The sequence below is a fragment of the Monodelphis domestica genome, chromosome 4 (assembly GCF_027887165.1).
Source record: "Monodelphis domestica isolate mMonDom1 chromosome 4, mMonDom1.pri, whole genome shotgun sequence".
Taxonomy (NCBI): Eukaryota; Metazoa; Chordata; class Mammalia; order Didelphimorphia; family Didelphidae; genus Monodelphis; species Monodelphis domestica.
The window spans coordinates 305,462,185-305,488,277 of NC_077230.1; the positions used below are offsets into that span (position 1 = coordinate 305,462,185).

At 38.9% G+C, this 26,093-nt stretch overlaps 1 long non-coding RNA gene across 1 annotated transcript in view; it reads right to left on the reverse strand.

Moving 5' to 3' along the window:
* Positions 1-14,665: 14,665 nt before the first annotated feature.
* Positions 14,666-26,093, reverse strand: part of LOC107648997 (uncharacterized) — a 59,213-nt gene continuing 47,785 nt past the window's right edge. The window contains exons 2-3 of the long non-coding RNA XR_001622244.2: positions 19,123-19,227; positions 14,666-14,855 (exon numbers count right to left, since the gene is read on the reverse strand). This is a non-coding gene — a long non-coding RNA (uncharacterized LOC107648997). The remainder of the gene's footprint in view (positions 14,856-19,122; positions 19,228-26,093) is intronic.

Consider the following 26,093-nt stretch of genomic DNA (forward strand, 5'->3'; position numbering starts at 1 on the left):
ATCCCAGGTCTTGACCTTGTCACAGGAGAGTTTTCCCCCTGAGGGAAGGTCCCACTTCACCAGACAATTCACTTCAGATGGGAGCTAAACCCAATCCAAAGTCAAGTGACTGTTTGGCTCTACAGGCAGTGCGTCAGTCTCGCAAGCTGAGTTTGATCCTCAGGAGGAGGGTGTCAGATAGTGGGAAAGGCTTCTGGAGAGGAAGAGTCACTCGGCTTTGGATTGGGTTTAGCTCCCACCTGAAGTGGATTGTCTTTTGTCTGGTGAAGTGAGACCTTCCCTCACGGGGAAAACTCTCCTGTGACAAGGTCAAAACCTGGGGTTTCTACCTCCCAACTAAATAAACTGGGGACTTCTAGATTTCCACGTTGACAGTGGATAGTTAAGCCAATAAAAAAAATTATAGTTCATTTTTGACTTGGCTAAATATCCTCCATGACCATAACAAGCACCTTTGCCAAGTTTTATTTTATGCTTTACTTAATGTGGCCTGACAATCATAAATCCCTCATATTTACATATTAATGATAAAAATATTTTCCCCCAATTTGGGCCTCTGCACAGTTATATCTAGCTTCATGGTACCATTGGAGTACTTATAAATTCAAATTTATAGCTTATGGATTCCACATATGGATCTTTTACCAGATCAAGACTGATAGCTGTGAATTCAAAGGGAAAGAAATGTAATAAAGTAGAATAGGTAAAAAGGAATTAAATTAGATATTAAATAAATTTGGACCAATTCCCAAATGATGAAGGTCTCCACATATATATCCTAGCAAGTGGTCATCTTTGCTCCCAATTTAGTGCTCTGTTTCCCCAATACAACAAAAGGGAGATGGGAAGTTGCTAGGAAAATTCACCACAAGGCTGGAAAGCACAATTTCTATGTAGAACGTGAATTAGATGTTCAAGCTTATGCAATTTTTCAGTTCAATTTGTCTTTTATAAAACTTCTTGCCTAGGCCGTTATAACACCTCATAATTTTTAATGTTTTGAGAAAGGCAACATAGAATAGTAGAAAATAGAAGCAGTCTAGGAGGGCAGAAGATCTGGGTTCAAGCACAGTGTCTGACATTCTGACTGTGATTTGGGTTATCCCTAATCCCCTTCTTCCCTTCTCACATAGTAAATGGTTTTCCTTAATCTGGCACCTACTCCTTTCCCCTGTCTGTCATATACTCTAGCACAGTAATTACAAAAAAATGTATTCTCAAGAGGGAAAAAAACACCCCACAACTCTACAAAGTCAGAAATGTCAGGATATGGTAATTAGAATGGATGATTTCTAACAATATTTAAGACTTTTGAGTCATGAATCTAATTAGAATTCATGAAAATCCACATTAACATCCCCAACCCTCACTTTATTCACTCTGCTTGTGGGTTTCAAACCACATCTTTTTGATAGCATGGGATAAAACCAAATTAACAAAAATCTCAAAGAGAATGATATCTTCTACCCCAGAATACCCTCATGATGATTTTAGAGTATAACCCTTTACAATCCTAGGATCATTCTTAACAACTAAGGGGGAAGAAAATGGATATTTGTAAAAGTATAGAGAATATCACTGGTGAGTGGGGGATAGGAGAGCCAAAAATGAGCCCACTAATTACAATGTCACATACACAGTAAACATTTATTGGTCATCTGTTAAGTGCCAGGCACTAGACAAAGTGCTACAGATTGTGAAGATTGGGTTTAGCTATCTCCTAATTGTAACAATGAAGGTACTTAGCTCTTCCTTGATAGTGAAGATAAAATTGTAATCCCCTGTCCATTTTTAGATTTTAATTCCCAAAGTGTTAACTCGGTATTTAAAGTAGATCTACCCATTTTAACTACAAAAAGGTGCTAACTAACCACAAAAGGTATAACTAACTAAAAAAGGTGTGAACACCCATTTCATGTATTGAGTAGGTCTGATCCATGTGTGAAAGAGTGGGCAGTCTTGAAGAGGAGCGTCTGCTGTGATTGGTAGACAAAAAATTTAGAGGAGGTGACACAAGAGAAAAAGGTCTTTAAATAGAGGAAACAGAGGTACACAATAGATCAATTGAGAGATCTTCAGTCACTCAGAGTTGGACTGGATAGAACAGTCACTCAGGCTTGGAGTAAAGAAGAGTCACTCAGAGTTGGACTGGAAGACAGACATTTGAGGAGAGACTGGAAGACAGACACCTAGACTTGGAGTGAAGACACTTGGCTGTGGAACTGGACTCCTGCAGGAGACCTCAGACTGCTTTCCTTTTAGATGGTCACCGTGGTGAGTGAAAGGCTGACTTAGTTTCCTGAGACTCCTTTTCCCTGGCTGGGGCTTAGAATTTCTACCTGTCTCTGGGGAAGCAGAGCTCTGCCTTTCTTTCTCCCCCTTTCTCTCTTCCTTAATATCTTTCCTCTTATCAATAAACTACCATAAATTCCATTTACTTTAGTAATTCATTTTGGGATTTCGAAATTAAATCCCTGGCAACCACCAGTAATATATTCAAGTCCAACCACAAATAAATTATACAAGATACAAAAGGTGGAAAAAGACAGTCTCTGTCCTCAAGGGGCTTAACAATAAAATGAATTATCTCATCAATAAAATGGGCATAATTGTACCACCTAACTGACTGTGAAGAAAAGAGCTTGCAAACCTCAAAAGTACTACAGAACTAAATGGATTATTTTCAAATCTGAATGAGGATTTCTGGGTTAATGATGTTAGGCATTAGCCAGTCTTTTTAATGAAATATTTAGGACCACTTCCTTTTGAAAGTGTATATTGGGGCAGTTGGGTAGCTCAGTTGATTGAGAGCAAGGCCTAGAGGTGGGAGGTCCTGGGTTCAAATCTGGACTCAGACACTTCCCAGCTGTGTGACCCCAGGCAAGTCACTTAACCCCCATTGCCTAGCCCTTACCACTCTTCTGCCTTGGAACCAATGCACAGTATTGATTCCAAGATGGAAGGTAAGGCTTTTATTTATTTTTTTTAAGTGTATGTTATCATTAACTCAAAAGTACCTGTCCACACTATATCCTCAGTGAAGGGTTATAGTTTGAAGCCTGGTAGCTTTTTGTTATTTTTCATTGGAAAGAAGGATTCCATTTGAGCAATGAAGCAGGGAAGGGAAACAATTGATGAGTGTCCTTTTTAAAGTTTAAGTAATGGACTTGAGTAGAAGAGATTTCTTTTCATTTACCAAAATGAGAGGGACTATGTTTTAAATAAAACTTAAAAGTTTTATGAACTTGGAGAACTACATAAATTTCTTATTAATGGAAACGTAAATCCTTGGAATATTAAGGCTCTGTGGTCAAGGCCAGGGAGTTGGAATATTCTACAATCCCCACTGCTACTTCCAGGTTCTCCCCCATCTTCTTTCATTCAGTAACCTTTCTTCTTTTGAAATATGTGCTACTCATATTCATCTTTCAATCAAAATCAAAATCTTTTTGATTTTTTTTTAAATTCAGTCATTTCAAACTCTTTAGAGTTTTCTTAGCCAAGATACTGAAGTGGTTTGCCATTTCCTTCTCCACTCATTTTACAAATGAGGAAACTGAAGTAAACAGATTTAAGGGACTTGTCTGGGGTCACATAGTTAGTAAGGTTCTGAGTCCAAATTTGAAATCAGGTCTCCCTGATTCCCCACCTGGCTTTCTATGCACTATACCGCCTAGCTGCCCCCAAAATCCTGGGGTCGATTATCCCTTTCCTTCCACAGTGAGTTTGATACTCAGCTTTAAAATTTTTTCTTCTCAATTCCTGCCTTCATAATAGGGGACTTCAACACAAATATTGATTCTTCCTCAAATACCCTAACCTTTCTAACAACCTTAGCCCCACACAAGGATGATCTTAACCCTCAATTATTCACCAATATCCCCTTAATTGACCATAATCTATTGGCTTTTTGCCCTCCCTCTGTCTTCCCTTATATCACCTTACTCTTCAGCCTCATCAGTCCCTTCATTCTCTCCCCAAAAATCTTCCCTTCACTTGCCACTCTCTCCTTTTCTCTCCATCTTGACTCCTGGAGAACCAATTCAACTCTACACTGTCTTCTTCAATCCTAGTCCTCTTATATCACTGACTATACCAGCTAACCAAGGTCAGCCTTGGATCACTCCTACCCTTCATTCTTTTCTTTTGTACCTACACACACGCTGCTGAATATGGAGAAAACTGCACACCCTTTCTAAATCCACTGCCCATTTACGTTTCATAATCTCAATTGGACCCTAGCAGCAGCAACCCACTTTCCCACTGTCCACTGCTCTTCTGAACCTTGTCGTGCCTTTCTAAACCTCCAATGGCTCCCTCTACTCCTTACACTGTCAATTTGGAGAACCTTGCCTCATGTTTTACAGAGAAAAATTGAGGCCATTTACCCTGAGCCCCCTCTTCTCCCCTCTTCCTCATCTCATCGTTCACACATTCTCTGCCACGATCTCCTTCACTCCTGAATCACACTGTAGATAAAATCATCAGTGCTGCCACAAACCAGAACCCAAACCCAAACCCAAACCTGAACTCAGCAATATGACTTTAGGACCAACAAGGGTTTATTGAGTTTCCCAGCAAGGGATTACCCCAATCTGCTCCTATGGAGATTCCCTGAAGGAACAAAAAGACTAAGCTTAAAATCTTATAGGGTAACTGAAGACTGGACAGGGCTGTTTCTGAAGGCTCACAGAATAGAAATAGGGTAGACTGTCTCCTGTGATTAGCTGAGCCAGGAACAGGAAAGGCTCTTCTTCAGGTTAGCTGTGGCTTATAACCAGGCCCTAATAGATAGGATTGTCCTTGCTGTTTGAGTAGTAACAAACAGGGTTTGTCCCAGACAGGGTAGAGGTTGCAATGCCAATAAGATCAGGGGCAAGATAGAGGAAATGGAGTTCCCACAGACCAAATGAGGTTACTTTAGCTCTCTGCTGCCCTCCAACAAAGTGACCTTACTCTGTATCAAGACTAACCTCTCTACTGATTCAAGGGAACCCATGTCACACCACCTCATCCAGCAGATGGCCCCCCTTCATCCCCGCTCTTCCACTTATTTTCAGTGTTTCCCTCTCTGCTGACTAGTTCTCCTTTTATGCTACCTTCACTTGGTGACTTTGGCAGCTCCAATGGATGTTCTTTCCATTTCTCTGCCCAGAATTCTCAAATCGACCACACTCCCAGACTTTGCATCTCCAATTACTGCTCAGACATCTTGAATTGGATGACAAGTAGTCATCGTAAGCTTGATATACGACTAAAATAGGACTTGCTATCTTTGCTCCTAAACCCTCCTCTCCTTCTGTCCTGCTTACTTTGGAAGGCAACATCATCTTCTCAGTTACTCCAGCTTGCCATCGAGGCCAAGACCTGCTGATTTCACTTTTAGAGCATCTCTTGAAAACAGATTTGCATTAAGATCTGATTTACTACAACAGCCCTAATAGGAGAACTTATCTCACATTATGATTTAGTTTCCGAACAGATTTTGACCTGCTAGGCCTCTTAAGTAGTTTACCATAGGAACCCCATTTCTAGACTATAGGAACTAGAGAACTGATGCTTAATCTCTCTGAACCTTGAAGCACCTTACAATCTGGTTTCTGAATCCCCCTCCTCCTTACTGAAACTATTCTCGTAAACTGATCAATCCAATGGCCTTTTCTCAGTCATCAACCCTGACTTCTCTGCAGCTTTTGACATTATAGACCACCTTAAATCCTTATAGACCCCTATAGACACTCTTCTGGGAATTCTTTGACACGGCTCTGAGTCCCCCTTCTATTTGTCTGGTTGTCCTTTCTCAGGATACTTTCCTGAATCATCATCAAAGTGCTTGGCACTTAGTAAGCGCCAAAGCAATGTTAGCTATTCTTATTTATCTCCTACTGCATCAAGACTTTTGGGACAACCTATCTAAGTTCCTCTGACAGGAATCTAGGACCTGGCCCAATCTAGAGTCATATACCTTTCCAACCCTATTTTCACATTATTTTCCTTTACTAACTCTATATCCCAGCTAAATGCAACCTATTCCTCAAACTCAACATTTTATTTCTTCCCTCAGAGACAGTACTTAAATGATGATTATCCCCATTCCTGGAATGCTCTCCTCCTTCATCTCTATACTTTAGAATCCTTACCTTCTGTCAGAGAAATGTACAATTGGAAAGGAAGCATGGCCACTCATGAGTCCAAGTTTTGGGTAGAGGAAGATGACAAAGAGCTGGAGATGAACAGAAAGTGGTGTGCTGGGCCCAAGAACAAGACTAGACTGTGTCAAATCTCACCAATGGGGAGGAGAGATCTCTGTCAGAGGAGGAGGAGAAAAAAGGGAAGGAAGAGGAAGAAGTCATGAAAGAGGAGGAGGAGGAGAAGAGGTCATGAAGGACATGAGGAGAAGGCTGGAGCACACCTATGATGAGATCACAGGTCTTTTAAAATATTGAAGATTATGTATAAGATATCTATAACTATATTTATATCTATATTATCTCACACCCATCAGATTGGCTAAAATGATAAAAGGGCAAAATGAGAAATGTTGGAGGGGATGTAGGAAAACTTGGACACTAATATACTACTGTGAAATGATCCAGCCATTTTGGAGAGTAATACGGAATTATGCTCAAAGAGTTATAAAACTGTATACCTCAGCAAGAGCACTATTAGGTTTGTTTCCTAAGGTGCACAAGGAAAATGGAAAAGAACCTATATGCTCTAAAATATTTATAGCAACTCTTTGTGGTAGCAAAGAACTAGAAACTGATAAGATGCCCATCAATTGGGCCATGGCTAAGCAAGATGTGGCATATGATTGTGAAGAAATACTACTGTGCTGTAAGAATTGAGAAACAAGTTAATTTAAGAGAACCATGGAAAGACTTGTATGAAATTCTGTAAAGTGAAATGAGCAGAACCAAGAGAACATTATATGTAGCAACAGAAATATTGTTTCAAGAATGGCTTGTGTATGCCCCCCTCCAGAGAAAGAACTAATAAATAGAAACAAAACATAGTTTTATATATATATGTATATATATGTATCTTTTTGTTAAATGATGATGCCTTTTCTAGTGTGGGGAGGGGAAAGAGAGTAGGAGATACCTGAGAATTTTAATGTAACAAGCAAACTAATTAATTAATGAAAAAATAATCAAATGAAATAAACAAGGCAAATAGAAAATTTTTCTCTGCCCCACTTAGTGGACTTGCTTCCTTTGCCTTATTTCTGACTTTGAGTCTTTCATTTCTTGTTTGCACTGACCAAGAGGAACATTATATTCCCTCTTGTTCCTTTTTAGCCTGTTTTATTGGCAAGGCAGATCCAAGGCACAGAGCTATTGTCATTAAATGAACATAGATATTTAACTCCCCATTGCACATAATCTTGAAAAATGCATGAGGGATACCTTGGTGGAAGAGTGCATGTAAGATGCCATTTTTCTCCACCAAATATTTTTTTAAAAACTTATGGTCAATATGCTTTAAATACAACGAGATCTTGAATTCTTTACATCTTTTAGCCAACTGATTGATGATAAAGATGTAGTCTTTTATGACTTAAAAGATTCAGAAAATATAAGACCTCTCTGTGCTCATTGTTTTAAAATGTAAGTGAATTAAGTTAATTTGGGGAGCATTTTGGAGCTGAGGGAATAATGGGCTTAGAATGATTTCTTAGGAGGATAATTTAGTGTACACATTTGGATCATAGACTTAGAGCTGCAAAGAGACCTGGGATGTCCTAGAATTTAAACTTCTAAATTTACATTTGGGGAAACTGAGAAACTCAGAAAGTTTAAATGACATGCCCAGGATCACATAGAAAGTGATTTGAAATGAAATTTGAACATGATCTTCTTGATTCTAATTCCAGTAATTTACTTCAGCATTTATACTTCTTAAGGAATATAGAAATGCCTTAAAAATCCCAACATATGCAAATATGATAATAAAATGATTTTATATGGTTTCATATGGTTAGGATTCTCATTTGGAAACAAAGAGGCCAAGAAGGGACAGGACTAAAGTCATGAAGAATACAGAGGAGGTAAAATTAGTCAAGTCCCCAAATTATATAACACTCAGATATCTAACACTGGCTAGCAAATGAGCTGTTAGTTAACCATTTGAGTGATGGACCCCACTGGATGTACTTTTACAATTTGCTTACATTCCCACCTTTTCTTACTGTCAGGACTTACCTAGGACTCACTACCCTTCAGAAGCATGATCTTTCCTGTTAAGCGTGGCATAGATATTCAGAATGAAGAAATGGTATAGTTATCATGCTGATTATACTCACCACTGCCATTACTTCAATGATTACCAGGCTTGAATGTGCTAGGAATACCTGGTCCCAAGGATTATTCTCTTTCTCAAATAATCTTTCATCTGTTTTAATGCTGCATACATTCAGACAAAATATCTCTAATCCAGACAATAAGGCAATCTTTTGTTTTTCATTTTTTTATTATCATGCAAAAGACACTTCCATATGGGTCATTGCCATAAGAGCACCCTCATACATAACCCAAACCCCGCAAATAAAACCAAAGAAACACTGATATGAAAAACGACTCCAACAGTTCTTTCTCTGGAGGTGGATAGCATTCCCCATCATTAATCTTCAGCATTCTCTCAGATCAGTGCTTTGCTTATGAGTAGTCAAATTTTTACAGATAATCATCATCTAATATTGCTGTTTTTGTGGACAATGTTCCCCCAGCTCTGCTTATTTCACTCTGCATTGGTTCCCACAGATCTTTCCATTTTTTTCTGAAATCATCTTGTTTATCATTTCTTATAGCCCAATAGTATTCCATCACCAATTTTTGTCATCACAAAAAGAACAGCTATAAATATATTTGTACAAGTAAGTCCTTTCCCTTTTTTATTATTTCTTTGGGATACAGACCCAGTAGTGGTATTATCAGATCAAAGGGTATTCCCAACATTATAGCCAATAAGGCAATCTATATGCAGTTCCCCAAATTGTTAAAAGTGAAAAAAAAAACTGATTTCTGACCATGTAAGTATATCTCTAACCCTTGATCATAGTCTTCTAAAGCATCAGCAACCTTTTGTACAATCTGACAGTATTCTAGTGAATGGTTAGCAGGACTGCCCCAGGATGGCCATTTTATATTTTTATGACACTTGATAAGAAGAAATTCTTTCCCTTTGTTAAAAGGCACATTAGAGAAAGATCATCAAAGACACAGCGAAAATATTGTAGGGACCTTGGCTCCTTGGCTCTAGTGGGAGCACTAGAGAGCCCTCAGTCAAGAGATTTAAGGAATTTCATGCTTAACAGGAAATCCCTCATTCTACTAGCACTTTCTCTGACAAAGCCTTGGAGGAAATGAAAGAAAGGAGCCATTCCACTATCTATCCCAGTGGATCAACACCTTCTGTTGGGCTGATCTTTTAAAGTTGGAGCAGACCAATTTGCAAAAAGATGGCACTTGGCTTCAAGTCTCCATTGGTACAACTTTTTCCTCAAGGAGACATCCCGGTTCTTGTTCTGACCTCAGCCGCCATTGTTTTCATCTTCTCAGGAATCTTCATCTCCACTTTGCTTGTTTGGCTTGCCTGCTCTGGTGAGGCTTGTCCATTTTTCTGCATATTGAACAACTCTAGTCTAGCCCTGAGCTCCGATTAGCCTGCTTTCATTCTTGGCAACACATGGTTTCCTTTCCAATTGGATTACATGATCTATGAAGTCCTTTCCAATATATAAATCCTATATTTCAGTCTCCAAGCCCAGAAAGGGATTCCCAGGCCTTCAGTTTTTAAATATCTTCTTGCCATCCCTATCTCTAGGTCACAGACCTTTCCAGCTCTTTCCCATCCAGGTTAGTAGATGTGCCCCGGGATAATCAGCTGCCCAACTGAACAGTTTTGTCTTTATGAGAGAAGTTTGTATTCCTCCTCAAAGTAAGAAGTCTCCAGTTGAAGTGTTTTCAACTTGAATTCCCTTTTGGCATTTCCCTCAGATTCCAGTTGGAAGAACTGAGCATGAGTCACGGCTGCCTGGGCACATTATAATGCTTAGGTTTTGTTTCTGTAGCCCAACTGTAAATGGGGCGCGTTTCAGTTGTCATTCTGCCCTTTGTCTATCATTTCTATTTGGGAGACACATTCTGACACATTAAATCTTTAAATAATGATCACTGTTTTGTGTGTAAATGCCAAGGTTAGAAATCTGCTAAGTGAAATTTAATTAAAAAAAAATGAATAGGCTTATTTTGAAAATCAAGAGATGACGTTTTGTTTACACCTAACAACATTTGCAGGTAACTATCTGAGCCTAGTACAGAACCAGGATCCTGAGGGGTCCTGACTAAATATTAATTGGTTCAGGTGATGACAAATCATCAATCATATTATTATGTTCTTTTTTATTTCCTTTTTGATTACTCAGATAAAACTTCACTGTTGCATTAGAACAAGACTCTTCCTATAAGTAAAGCCTTTTCTAGCAACAGGCAATGGCTTACTTATTTTTATCAATATTTTCAGTACCACCCAAAATATCTGGGTCCAAAGTCAGTCAGTTCTTTGGTCATCCTCATAATCCCCCCAATCTAAAGTGTACTATAACAATAATTAAACCTAGTATTTACAGGGCCCTTTCCTAGTGTTATCTCTTTTGACTCTCACACCAATCCTGTATATAGACAGTATCAAATTATTCCTTTTACGTTGGTAAGGAAGATGAAACTAACACATGATATTTGCATGAAGAGCTTAGTAGGAAATCCAGGACTTGAAATTGGGTCTTTCGGGGGCAGCTGGGTAGCTCAGAGGATTGAGAGCCAGCCCTAGAGACGGGAGGTCCTAGGTTCAAATCTGGCTTGAGCCACTTCCCAGCTGTGTGACCCTGGGCAAGTCACTTGACCCCCATTGCCTAGCCCTTACCACTCTTCTGCCTTGGAACCAATACACAGTATTGACTCCAAGGCGGAAGGTAAGGGTTTTAATAAAAAAAAAAAAAGAAAGAAATTGGGTCTTTCGATTTCAAATCTAGTGATCTTTTTTTAAAATAGATAATAATAGTTAATCAGTCAAGAAGCAATTATTAAATACCTACTGTGTGCTGAACACCGAGAAATACAAAAAAGGGCCAAAAATAGCCAGTGCTCTCGAGGAAGTCAGTCAAATGGGGAGAAAACAGGCAAACAACCACCTAAAAGCAAGATATATATATATATATAAATATATATATATATATATATATATATATGATAGAATGGGCATAATCAACGAAGGGAATGCAGTAAGATTAAAGAGACTTAAAAAAATGTTTCTTGCAGATGGTGGGACTTTACTTAAGACTTGCAGGAAGCCAGGGAAGCTCAGAGGTAGAGATGAGGTGGAAGAATTCAGGCATGGGGGAGAACCAATGAAAATATCCAGAGTAAAGAGTTAAAATGTCTTGTGAGGGAATAGCAAAGAGGCCAGTGTCACTGGATTGTAGAATACATCAGGGCAGGGAAGGAGAGAGTAAGATGTAAAAAGACTGGGAAACCAGGGAGCAGTCAGGTTATGAAGGACTTTAAAAGCCAAACAGATTTTTTACTTGATCTTGGGAGTCACAGAGACCCACTGGACTGGATGGAGGGAGGAGGAGAGGGGGAGATTACATGGTCAGATCTATGTTTAAGGAAGCTGTCATTTTGACAGATGCATGGAGGAAGGACTTGAATGGAGAGAGGCATATCAAGGAAGAAAAAGCAGAAAGATTAGGGTTGAAACGGGATGGTACAGTGCCAAAGGAGAGATGGGGGGGGGGGGTTATTTGAGATGTTACAAAGCTAGAAACTACAGGACTGGACAACTGATTGGATATGGGGTGGTGGAGAAAGAGAATAAGGAGTCAAGGAGGATGCCCTGGTTGAGTCTGGTAACTGGGAAGATGGTGGTACTGATAGAACTATGAAGAAAGTAGAATTTGAGAGTGAAAGATAATAAGTTCCGTTTTGGTTATATTGTCTTTAAAATATGTATAGGACAACTTGTTTGAGATATCCAATAAAGACGTAAGCCAATAGGTCTTGAGAGAAGTTAAGGCTGGATAAATAGGTTTGAGAATCATCTGCATAGAGATAATAATTGAATTGATGGGAGCTGAAGAGATCACCAAGTAAAATAAGAAGAGAAGCAGAAAGGAGAGGAGAGAAGAGGAGGGGAGGGAAGAGGAGGGAAGTCAAGTCCAAAGCAGAACCTTTGGGTCATCTACTGTTAGCACAAACAAGGTTCCCCCAACCAGCAAAGGAGACCGAGAAGGAACAGTCAGAGAGGTGGGAGGAAAACCCAGAGATAGCAATGTATTAAAATGCATTTTTTTTTAAACCCTTACCTTCTGTCCTGTCTGTGTATTGACTCCAAGGCAGAAGAGCAGTAAGGGCTTGACAATGGGGGTTAAGTGACTTGCCCAGGGTCACACAGCTTGGAAGTGTCTGAGGCCAGATTTGAACCTAGGAACTCCTGTCTCTAGGCCTGACTCTCAATCCACTGAGCCACCCAGTTGCCCCCTAAAATGCATTTTAGAATGAAACTTTCTTAAAATAATTTGGAATTTGGAATTTAGATCAAATCAGTACTTTGTAGCTTGGTAAAAAGTCTCATTCAATCAAGACCAATACAATGACATAAGTCATTCTCAGGCTTACAACAGAATCATAGATATAATCATCTACTACAACTCATTTTATAGAGAAGGAAACAGAGGCAAAGTATGGAAGATTATATCTTAAATTATGTTTGACATAGGTCATATCCTTAGAAATTCAGAATTTGGCATTTTCCTGGCATACATGGGCTATCTAATGTTATTTTGGGGAAAAGCTGAAATTAATGTGTCAATATTCAGTAAACATTGATGGCTTCCTAATCTCTGTTGATCTAGAGAATTAGAACTATCTTTATGAATAATATATATGTGTAATAAGGCAGCACTAAAATCTAGGTGTACAATTGGTTTAGGAAATCTTTGCCATTTATAATAATATTAGGACCTTCTAAAACTTGGTCGTAAGTCCTTGCATTTGCTAAAAGAATGCCTGAAAAAGTATTACGATTTTGTAGGTTTAATCTCTTCATTGCTACTTAATTTAGTATTTTCTTTGATCTCTAAAAGAAAACAGAGTCTAGAAACCCAACTGATTTACTATTAAAAACAACAACAACAACTATTTATTTATTTTTTATTTCTAGGCATTCCAGGCCTCCCTCCTATCTCCACATCATCCAGCAAATAATTATGCATATGTAGATTATGTCTTTGGTGTTTCCATTTCTCAGTTCATTCTCTGAAGGTGAACATTCACAATTTATTCTTCAAATATTAAATCTGTAGCTGTATATAAAGTTCTCTTGGTTCCTCTCATGTTCACTCTTCATTATCTCATGTGGATCTTTCTGAGTTTTCTTTAAATAAACCTATTCATAATTTCTTATGGCATAGTGGTATTCTATCACAATCATCTATACAATTCATTTAGCTATTCCTCAAATTGGAGGACATCACCTTGATTTCCAGTTCTTTGCTACCACAAGGAGAGCTGCTATAAATATTTTGGAATGTATGGGTTCTTTTCCTTTCAGTTGATTTACTATAAGCTCCATTCCTTGTGGACTAGGGTGATTAGCACCTTAGAGTGCCAGACAAATTCAAAATGAGATGGACCTCTTGAATGGGTTAACAAGCACAAAAAGAATGGAATTCCTAAAAGACAGAGCTGTGATAGAGACATGAAGAGAGAGAGGTTTTGCAGGACTTGTAGACCAATGGAATGTTCCCAGTTGTTGGCAGTTTGAGCTGACAGAGGGGGAGGGGACTTTGTCTCTGACTGGAAGTCACTCTCTTCTCCCTGGAGCTTTGAAGCTGGCTGAAAGACCTTTGTGAGGCTGACTTGATTTTGGGGGTTTCTCTGGTTCTGAGCAGTTGAAGTTGACACTGAGAAGAGAAACTGGGCTTTGGGGACTTTGTCTCTGTGTCTCTGGCTATGAGTAGTTGAAGCTGTTAAGAAAAAGAAACTTGGCTTTTGAGGTGGTGGTCTATTAGAGAGTTGAGCTGGACAGGAGAAACTTAGAGTCTTTGAACTTTGTTTTTCTCTGGGATTGAAGCTGAGAAAGGAGACCAGCCAGGCTTAATTTGTGAAGAAGAAAGAAGATTTTGAAAGGGCTGCTGTCCTCCATCTTCCTAACTGTCTAAGATTCACACTTGTGACTCTGCAAACTCTCAATTTTATCTCATTTATATTAAGGAAATCCTTATCCCTCTTACCTCAGTTTCCCATCCTGTTATCCCAATAAACCCCTTGACTTGAAAAAGGAAAGGAAAAGAATATCTTTATAGTCTTCTCAAGTGGGGAGGGAAGGAACCAAAGGCTTCAAGAAGAACTGGGTGGAGAGGATTGGTTAAGGGAGGGAGTGAGTGAGGAAGGAGGTTAGGAAATAGATTGAAGAATCAGCCATCAGTAGGGATCAATAGGCAAAACCCCAGAGCAGACCGTAGAGCATTCCCTTGCAGTCCCTTGTGTACCAGTATCCCTGTGTGGCATCCCTCAGCATTTCTCATTCCTACCTCCATTACAAATAAGCAGCCTTAGGTTCTTGTAGCAGCTCTCTAGTCACAAGCCAGAGAATCAACAAGTAATAGTTTTCCTACAGTTTATTATTCTATTTCAGAGCTTGGATTGTAGTACATTTGGGAGGGAAACATGGCATAGAACACAGAGCTCTAGACTGGAAGTTAGAATATCTAGATTCTGGACCCAAGTGTTCCATTCAGGAACTATATGACCTTGGATAAATTAAGCCTCTCCTTTGCATCTCAGTTTCTTTATCTGTAAAATAAAGGGGTAGAATGAGATACTTTCCATACGATTCTAGTAAAATATAAGCTCTTGAGGGCAAGTACTCTTTCATTATTTGTCTTTGTTTCCCAGCACTAATATTGTGATTATATTGATATACATATAATTATCTGTGGAATACAAAATGGGAAATAACTGCCTATGTATGAGGACAAATTTGATGCAGTAGCAAGAATAAAGCCAGATACCAGCTGATGAAGCTAGAGTTTCTCTGCATAATTTTATACTGGCATCTATCACTCAGGGGATTAATGGGAGGTTTGGGGTGGGGAGATTTTTTTATTTCCTTCAAAAGTTGCAGCACTGAAGTTCACAATCTTGTCTCATAGAATAATATTGTTTTGGAAGGGATCTTAGAGGCTATGTATCCACTGTACTCCATCCTCTGGAGTACCACTTTCTCAGTCCTGTCCATTGATGCATCCAGACACTTGCATCTCATGATAATCACATGTACAAGCAAGCCATGCTGAAGCTCAATGTTATTTTTTTTCTACAGTGGAAGAATTCAGGATAGCTGAAAGAGCATTGGATATAGAGTTGGAAGACCTAGGTTCAAATCCTGGTTCGTATAGGTATCAGAAGGTCCAAACTGGACTCCCAGATCACTCCACTCTGCATCTACCCCATGCCTGGTTTCAGTTCTACTGAATGAGATGACTTTGTGCCTAGTATACCCCCGGGGTCCAATTCTCCTCCCACTTCTGGCCTCCCTTTGTGTGTTTTCTTCTCCATTAGATTATAAGTCGATTTTTGCAATGTCTTCTTATCATTAATTGATTCTAATGCTTAGTATAGTGCCTGGTCTGTTGTAGGCACTTAATAAATATTTATTGGATTAGATTGCATGATGTAGTAATTTAACTGTTCTGAGCCTCAAATCCCTTGCTTGTAAAAACAATGAAAGTAGATGACCTAGGCAACCCTAATTGCCACAATTCTAAGTGATCCAATACATAACTAGGCTAGTCTGGGTTCAAAGGATGAAAGTCTCTTGCAGATACTACATTTTGGCCCTCTTCTCAGCCCCTTCTACCTCTACTCTCTCCCACCCCCATCCTTACAGTTGCTGGATTCTCTCTGCCTTGGTTCCTAGAGGATGATGGTCCTTTTTACAGCTATTTTATTCTCAACTCAGTCAGTGTCCCCTGGATTTTGCTCACAGAAATGCCCTGATCACCTTTCCATCTGTTCTGGTTATGCTGTGTACTCAACTCTTGAATCTGACCTCCAGTCTTGACCAGGTCCTGGAAGGTCTCCACTCTCAATCTGAACCGCCCTCCCTTTCCAGCTCCCCCTCTAGCATCATCATCAGGGAGGTGGAGACACACCTGCCCTTATAATCACTCTAGGGGGGTTCTGGGAGTTCTAGGTGCTTCAGTCCTTGGAGGGGCTTTGAGATCCTGAGGGGATAGCAGCAGGTCAGAAGGGCTTCATCCTCACACAAGATCTGTCCAAAGAGGTTTGTTTCCATTTGGGTGGCCACCTCAGAATGTCTCTCCCCTTCTCGGGGTCATGTTGGCTTTTAACTTGGGCCCCTTGATCTTCTGGACCCCAAGCTCCATTCTGGTTGTCTTGGCCCTTGGCCAGATTCCTTGGGAGTTGCCTGCCACTGTGGAGTGATCCATTTCCTCTAGCAATCTATTAAGCCATCTCCAGGTGGATTCCCTTTTAACCCTTTGCCTTGGGGAACGTTTCCATTCCTTAGCCTTGTGTCTAGGCAGCTGCTGCCCTCTGCTGGACCCAATCATCTCGGCAGTCCAGACACAACCCTGTAAGGCCCTTCTTCAGCTTGGTCCTGGGATGGCCCAACAGCATTTCTTCCATTACAGCTTTTATATATTTCACCTCTCATGCCGACATTTAAATCTACCTATACTACTACCCTAGGCCCAGAGGGAAAAGTTTGGATGACTTGGACGAGAGTATTTTTGCTGGGTATGAATCCTTAGTTTGCATGATATGCTTGAGGCATGTACTTTACATAGGAATAGAACCACCATCTTGGTACCTCCCCCAATCACCATCTTAGTGCAAACCCTAGGGTAGTGATGGTGAACCTTTCAGAGATGGAGTGCTGTGTCCCAGGCCCACTCCTACCCCACCCCCAGAGAGAGTACTGTGCCCCTCTCACCCATCACATGCTAGGTACACCTCTCCCCTTACCCACACAGAGGAGGGAGGAAGTGCTCCCATTGGGCTGCTGGGCAGAAGGGTGGGTAAGGTGAAAAAATATTATCAGGCAAGTTGCTAGGGGGAGGGGAGAAGCTCTGCCCAAGTTCCTCTGCCTTTCTAGTAACCAACTCTGGGGGGAGGGTTAGCCACATGCCCACAGAGAACACTGTATGCCATCTTTGGCACTCGTGCCATAGGTTTGCCATCACTATGCTAGTGAGGGACAGTGATGAGATGGAATTAAAGAAGAATCAAGAGTAGCCAAAACCACCCATCCTCATCAGCAGCACTCCTCTAGGTTCTCTCTCATCTTAGACCCCTTCTGCCAAAGCTCCCCTTTCTCATCTCCCTTTTTTTTCTTTTTAACCCTGACCTATCTTAGAATCCATTATTAGTTCCAAAGCTAAACAAATGGGCTTAAGTGAACAATTTGGATTTAAGTGACATATACTTAGCTGGGAAGTGTCCAAGGTCAGATTTGAACCAAGGACCTTGGGTTTCCAGGTGTGGCTCTCTATCCACTGAGCCACCCAGATGCCCCAATCCCATTTGATTTTCCTTTGAAATGTAGATTACTCTTCAAGCAACCTGCATGAACTTTTTTTCCCCATCAAGATCTAAGAGAGAAAGGGGGGGAAGGAGGGAGGGAGAGAGGGAGAGAGAGAGAGAGAGAGAGAGAGAGAGAGAGAGAGAGAGAGAGAGAGAGAGAGAGAGAGAGAGAGAGAGAGAAGAGAGAGAGAGAGAGAGAGAGAGAGAGAGAGAGAGAGAGAGAGAGAGAGAGAGAGAGAGAAAAGGCAGACCTATGATTTTGGAAGGGGGAGGATGAGTTTGAATTTAGAAAAGGTCTCTGGTTCCCCAGGAAGAGAAAAGACTTGCTCTCTTTCTCATTGGGTCAAGGAAAGTGAAACCTTAGTCAGAAGTAGGAGATGGTGGAAATATAAAAGGCCAATCCCTGGACCCTTGGGGATAAAAGGTAGCCATCAATTATTCAGTTAATAAACGTTGATTAAATGTCTACCGTATACCTGGCACTGTGCTAGATATTGGGGTTGTAAAAACAAATATGAATACCCTCAAGAAACTTATTGAATTACTCTTCTCCAATGGGCTCATTGTTCTCCTCCACATTATATTCATTTACGTCTCTATCTCTTTGTTGTAGTCATTTTAGTTATGTCGGACTCATGTCTTCATTGTGGATCATACTGTCAATGGGGTTTTCTTGGCAAAAACTGGAGTGGTTTGCCATTTCCTTTTCTGGTAGATGACATCAGTTAGTCACATAGATAGTAAATGTTTGAAGACAGATTTGAACTGGGGTCCTCCTGTCTCCAGGTCCTGTGCTTTATCCACTGAGTCATCTTTCTGCCTCCTGCCTATAATTCCCTCTCTTCCTTTCTATCCTCATTCATATCCTATACTTACTTCAAGGTCCAAGTTAAGATTAGAATCTGTGAAACCTTCCCAGACTTAGCCTCTCCTTCAAATTTCTTTTCTTCCTGTATCACTTAACTCTCTTATAAATCCTTCAAGTCCAGGGATCCTATTTTATATTTTGATTTTTTTTTTTGCAGTTTTTAGCACAGCACGAGACACATAATAGATGCTTAAGCATTGCTTGTTGAAGAAACGAATGAATAGCTGGTTTAATAAATACAATTGCTACCTTGAAAAATAGGACAACTATCTCTACTAGCAGGGGAATAGATTAAGTGACCTCTTTAAAGTCCACTACAAATAAGTTTGGGGGCAGTTGTAGAGAGACTATTTGGAAACTAAAACATAGGTGTCTCTCCCCCATGATGCTTTTTATTATTCAGTAAGATCTTAAATATTTAATATATATGTTTTCTGATGTTGATTTTTGAGTGTTTTTCCAACCCCCAATACAAAATAATGTACCCAGCAGGGTCTTAATATAGTTAAATTAGCTTGTAATGGCTAAGAGGAGAGAATAGTCCTCTAAATAGCACATTATATTGTACCTTCTGAGGAAAGAATTATAACAACAGTTGAAACTAAATTGTAAAAGCATTAAACTTAGAAAAGCATGAAATTGCACCTTAGGGTATAAATGAATTGACATCTTCTACTCATTGATGGGTTTTCTACTTAGACTCATCATGCGTTCAGATATATTTTCCCATCATAGAAGACTCATAGAAATCTGCTGAAAGAGAAAGAAATGTTACCAGAGAATATATTTTTTTTATCTAGACCAGCATACTTCTGGAAAATTTGAATTTTCTCCTTCTCCAAATCCCTAGATTAATACTTTGAGTGGGTCACACACACACAACACCATTTCCCCCACTGATTCCCCCCAAATAAATATCTGAAATAATCGTACCTGTCCCTTCCCCCCCCTCCCCCCCCCCCCACATATCATATAGCCTACATGAGAAAGCCTATACCAGTGCCTGGGAAGGTCCAAAGAGACTCAACCAAATGCAAGGAACCATGCAGAACCATTCAAAATCCATTAAAGCAGAAAGATACCTTAAAAGAATGTTTAATGATGTCAATGTCAGCGATGGCTGCCTTTCTAAACTATGCATCCAAAGGAAGGTACTAGGAAATGATGCCGGTAACAAGTTGATATATTACTTAAAAGAAGGCAAAGTGTTGGACTGACAGAATTAGGAGTCCAGCAGATCTTGTCAGATTTTACTACTAGACTAAATCACAGAATATTTATGACATTTAGTAGATGTAATTGTGACATTCTATACTTCTGATCAAAATGCCAAAGGCAGATTGGGGAGACATAGCTGGACAAAGCATCCACATGAAAAAGATCTGTGCATTTGATTTATTTCAAATTTGAAATATCAACCGTGTGACAAGGCAGTTGTAAATTTTAAAAATTAATATTTAATACTTAAAGTATTATATTTAATAATATTTATTAATATTTAACTTGAAGCAAAGGGAAAGTAAAAGGCTAGAGAAACTGAAAGAGCTCACCAGCCTTCCACATGGAAAAGAGAGGGTGAGAGGGAGGAGCCACCTCCACTATATACAAACAATGTAACATACACAAAAGGGAAAAGGGAATTTTGGGAGGAGGAAAGAATGCTGGGAGATGAAGTCCAAAGGATACAAAATTTCCACTTATACACAGTCTAAAAATAGTGACATTTTAGGCTACAACACTTGGAGTTCTACTACTCAGCCTTGGCCAGACACTAACTGGAACATTCTATACAGTACCAAAGCTTGGTTTGAGAAGAGACATTCCCAAACCAGAGCATGTCCATTGGGATGGTAAGGGATCTTTAAATAATGCCATACTAATGTGCATTGTAGTAACATGGAATGTTTAGTTTGGATGAGAGATGACTTGGTGGGAAAAGGGGAGTGGGAATGGCTTGGGAACATAACCATCATCAAGTATTCAAATGAGTGTCATACTAAAAAAGGAATTAGATTTATTAGACCCCAACATGAAGAACTAAGAGCATTGGATGGAAGTTATAGGGAGAGAGATTTTAGCTCAACATGAAGAAGAAATTTCCTGGGACAATTAGGTGGTTCAGTGGATAGAGAGTCAGGCTTGGAGATGGGGCATCATGAGTTCAAATTTGGCCTCAGATACTTCGTAGCTGTGTGACCCTGGGCAAGTCACTTAACCCCCATTGCCTAAACCTTACCTCTCTTCTGTCTTGGAAGCAATATTAGTTTTGATTCTAAGACAGAAGGTAAGAATTTTTTAAAATTCCTAATAATTAGAATTGTACAAAAATGGCATGGTTATTCTCAAGATACAGTTCCCCATCATTAGAAGGCTTTAGGAGGAGGTGGGTTGACCACATCTAATAGTCTGAACTATTGGACAGACATTAGATCAGATGACCTCTAAGATCACTTCCAGCTCTGCCAATCAGTGACGTTATGATCCTTGCTTCACAAGGTGATTGGGAGGGAAGGGATATGCTGTAAAGCAATATAAAAACCAGAGCAATTCTTATCCTGAGATTCAAATAGGGGCTACATGACCACTTGTCAGGCATGCTCTTGTAGCAGGGGATTCATGCTTTAAGCAGGGATTGGGGTTTCCTTCTATTCTGACATGCTATGAGCCGAAAAGGAAGCTCCTAGGATATCAGAATAGATACTTGATTTGGCACTTGATTTGTTTACAGAATCCCAGAAATTTAATGAAACGAATCAAAACAATTAGTAACTTCAGCGAAGTAGTAGGAAAAAAAGAGGAAATGCACAAAACCATCCACGTTTCTGTCTTTTACAAACAAAACCCAATAAGCTAGAGATAGAAAAGGAAATTTTGTTCAAAATGGAGTAACTGATTAGAAGTAACCTACTAAAATACACTTCAGACATATAACTACAAAATGTTTTTTACAGAAATAAATCAAGATTTATTCTGGGTGAGATATTCCTTGTTCGTAGATACAATATGCCAATCTAATAAGTAATTTGATATTATTTAAGTTAATTTACAGATTTGGTATTTTACCAATTGACCTACCAACAAATTTCTTTACAGGAAAAAAATGACATTCATGTGAAGGAGCAAAAGGTAAAGAAAAGCAAGGGGGAAAATGTAAAAGTAGGCATAAAGGGAATCTTAATGCCACCAGGTCTTATATCATACAATGGTAACCATCAAAATTATTTTGTACTCATTGAAATATAGAAAAATTAAACTGTAGAGAAGCAAGATGTAAAAGCAATCAAACAAAGTAGCCTAGTGTTAATATGCTTAAGGACACCAACTAATGAAGTAAGGATTTCCTAGTCATCAAAAACTTCTGGAAAAACGAGAAAGCAAAAATTTTGCAGGAATAATATTTAGACCAAAAAAGTTCAGCATGCACTACCAAAAAATGAATTAAATGGATATATGATCTAAATATAAAAGGTTAAAAAAAGGTAATAAAAAAAATTTTAAGAGGTCATAATAATAAAAAAAAAGAATTAAAAGAGAATGGAAGGATACCCAGATACAGCAAAGAAATGATCAAAAAGACAAAATGGCGAATTATGATGACAACTGAAAAGTTTTTGTACAAATAGGATCAATGCAGACAGAATTGCATTTTATTTTAATTTATTACTTATTATTTTTTCATTTTTTTAATTGTCATGTGAAACGCACTTCCATACTGGCCATTGCTATGAGAGCACAACTCATATAAAACCAAAATCATAAATACATTGATGTGAAAGACGACTCCAACAGTTCTTTCTCTGGAGTTGGATAGCATTCCCCATCACAAAGCCTTCAGGATTATCCCAGATTAGTGTATTTTTGAGAGTAGCCAAATTTTTACAGATAATCATTGTCCAATATTGCTGTTATTGTGTACAATGTTCTTCCTATTTTTTTGGCCTATTTTTCTCTGCAGCACTTCCTGAAGATCTTTCCAGCTTTTTCTGAAATCGTTCTGCTCATCATTTCTTATAACACAATAATTTACATTTTAAAATAACAGTTAACATTTTCATAGTGCTTTTACATAGGTGCATAGAATGTTTATATATATTATCATGTCTCATGTTTTTATTATTGTCCTCATTTTATAGATCAGGAAAATTCCTGCCCACATATAAAGACATAGGTTATATGTCTATATCTAAATCTCTCTCAATATATTTTTCTATTTGTCTATATCCCAAGATACCAGGGGTTGAAGGGCATGAAAAGATAGTTTTCAAATGAAGAAATTCAAGTCATCAACTACATGAAAGAATATTCCAAATAGGTATAAGTGATAACATTTGTATTACCCAGTGGAAGTGTGTATTGGATCCAGGAGAGGGCGGGGGGAGGGGGGAGGAAAAAAGGAAGGGAAAGAAAATGAAATATATAAACATGGAAAAATATTTTTAAAAAGCATATTCGAAGTCACTAATAATGAGGGTAATGTAAAATTGAAAGTGGGTAAGTAGACAAAGAATTGGTCTTAGAGTCTGAAAGATGTGGATTCAAGTCTATTTTCTGACCCTTTGTGGCTGTGTGATCCTGGGCAACTCATTTAACCATTAAATGTTTTAGTCAAAATTCTGAGGGACTTAGGAGAAAGAACGCTATCCACATCCAGAAGAAGAACTGTGGGAGTAGAAGGACCGAAGAAAAACAACTGCTTGATCACATGGGTTGATGGGGATATAATTGCAGATGTAGACTCTAAGAGATCATCCTAATGCAAATATCAATAATATGGAAATAGATCTTGATCAAGGACACATGTAAAACCCAGGGAAATTGTGCATTGGCTACAGGAGAGAGTAGGGAGAGGGGAGGGAAAGAACAGGAATCACGTAACTGTGGGAAAATATTCTAAAATAATTAATTAAATAAATGAACTAAAAAAAAGACCATAAAAATGTTTTAGTCAACTCTGTGTTGAAGAGAAAGAACCAACCTGCATGGACAGAGGCAGTTCCCTCACCTGGAAGTTTCTCATACCAATGAAATGACATGTCCAGTCTATCCTTCGAAACTGGTAGATCCAGAAAATACCCTGACTGAGTAGAGACATAGATTTCCATAACATATTGGACAGTCTTTCATAATATCCTTGTTGTGGACATGATGGAAATATGTGGACTGAATAGTATTGTAATAAGATAGATTTAGAATTGGCTGAGTTACTAGATCTACCCATGATTAGTAGATGATTAGTGAATGAAAATTGACTTGGTCAGAGGTTTCTAATAGGTAACTATTATACAATAGGTTTCTAATTGGTATCTGCACAGGTATCTGTTTTGTCAATAACCCAGATAAAGGAATATATGTAATGTTTGCCAATTTTGCAGTTAATAAGGTAGAGGAAAAAAAATAGCTGACATATTAGGTAATGGAATTAGGATTCCCAAAGATTGTGGCAGGCTAGGAAAATGGGCCAAATCTAATCATATCCATTTTATGAAGTTTTATTGATTTTTTTCTTTTGGATACCAGTCTGGTATTTGCCATTATGACATCTCTCTTTCTCTCTCTCTCTCTCTCTCTCTCTCTCTCTCTCTTTCTCTCTCTCTCTCTCTCTCTCTCTCATCTCTGTCTCTCTCTCTCATCTCTGTCTCTCTGTCTCTGTCTGTCTCTGTCTCTTTCTCTCTCTCTCTCTCTCTCTCTCTCTCTCTCTCTCTCTCTCTCTCTCACACACACACACACACACACACACACACACACACACTCAGAGCCTTCCCATGTAACAAAAGAAAGCAGTTTAGCAAAAAAGACAAAAGTCTATCAGCAAATATAGCATTCAGTCTTCATAGTAGCCCCCCATCTCTTTATTGAGAGGAGAGAATTGGGTTTCAACATCTGTGGGACTAAGAGTGGCCACTGATTCCTATTCTGCTTGCAGCTTGTTAAAACCACATCTTTCTCATATGTCTAACAGTGCCTCTCCCTTCAAGTATTTGTATACTTTCCTTTTTTAAATCAGGCTTAGCACGTTGTATTTATCACTATATCTTGTTAAGTAAAGTAAGCAGAACCTGAATACAACTACAATAATGTAAACTAAAACTAACTGAACTCAGATTAATTTTTAAATTTTAATTATTTTAATCAATCTGAGTTCAGGGCCAGACAATTGGCTCAATGGATAGGTTTGGAAACTGGGAGGTTCTGTGTTTAAATCTGGCTTCTGATACTTCCCAGCTGTGTGTCCCTGGGCAAGTCACTTAACCCACTGCTTAGCCCTTACCTCTCTTCTGCTCTGGAACCAATACTCTCTACTTATTTTTTTAAACCCTTACTTTCCATCTTAGAACCAATATTAAATACTGGTTCCAAGATAGAAGGTAAAGGCTAGGCAAATGGGATTAAATCACATTTGAACCCAGGACCCCCCATCTTTAGGACTAGATCTCTCCCCACTGAGTCATCCAACTCTATTCTTAAGAATTTTTTTTTTCTCCCTAAAGCTGACTCTTTGTAGTTTCTGCCCACTGTCCTCTGGGCAATATTAAAGTCAATTATCTATAACCTTTGCAGGTTTGTTTACAGATTTCCTGAGGCTTATGGTACATATGCCTTATTTGTGCTTCACTTTGTTGGTTTCAGCTCTGCTTGTTTTTTTTTTCCTTTTATTTTGCTGAAATACAAATCTGAATAATCTCTATGAGGATCATTATTGATTTCATGTTTCCCTTCAGTTTTCTTTTCTAACATTTGTGTCCAACTGATTTGTATTCTTATACTTCTCCCCTTATTTGCATGCTTAAAGCTTCCTGGAAGAAAAAATAAAACCTTTATGTATGCAAAGAAGCATTATTTGTATTCTTGTTGTTCTTCACTAGATAATAAGGGTTAAAATATGTCCTTTTGATAAAAAAGAATTTTCTTTCTATCTCTTCAAAAACATGGATAAGCAAAGAAAAAACAGTCATCATTGTATTAAACTGTCTGATTTAGAAACCAATTATAAAGAACCTAATTATCTCTGAATAAAATAGGCATGAAAGTCCTTGGTTTGATGCTTATAATGTTGCTATCAGCAAATGTTTTAGCCTGTAGTTACTTCTATAAGAGAAGTATTAATTTTCCAGTTCATCAAAAATATCGTGTCAAGGAACTATCCCAGAATCCATTGTAATTGCTATTGTCGTTACTACTTGACCAGTAGGAGACTGCAATCAGCAGAAAGTCCCCCCAGGAAGTGGATAGCTTTGAAGGCACCTTTGACTGTCTTGGAGCAAAGGGAAATTCCAGTCACGGAGCAAGAACTGAAGACAGAAGTCGACCCAAGGAATCCAGATAAACCCTCCCGTCTGCCCCTCACTCAGGGGAAGAGACCTTCAGCCAAGGAGAGCTGCTTGAGGGCTCTGGAGAGAGAGAAGGGACTTCCACTCACAGGAATTGTGTTTTTCTTACAGTTGTATGGCTGTGTGTCCCTAGCATTATCCTTTAAGTCTGAACCCCTTCTTTCTGTGGAGACTGTGTGCAATTTGCAGGAGACTCTACTTAAGATTTGGGGATTTCCTCTACCTTTTCAACAAATGCCTTTGCTAAAATTCTAGTTTAACCTACTGGTTGATTGTTGAGGGGAAACA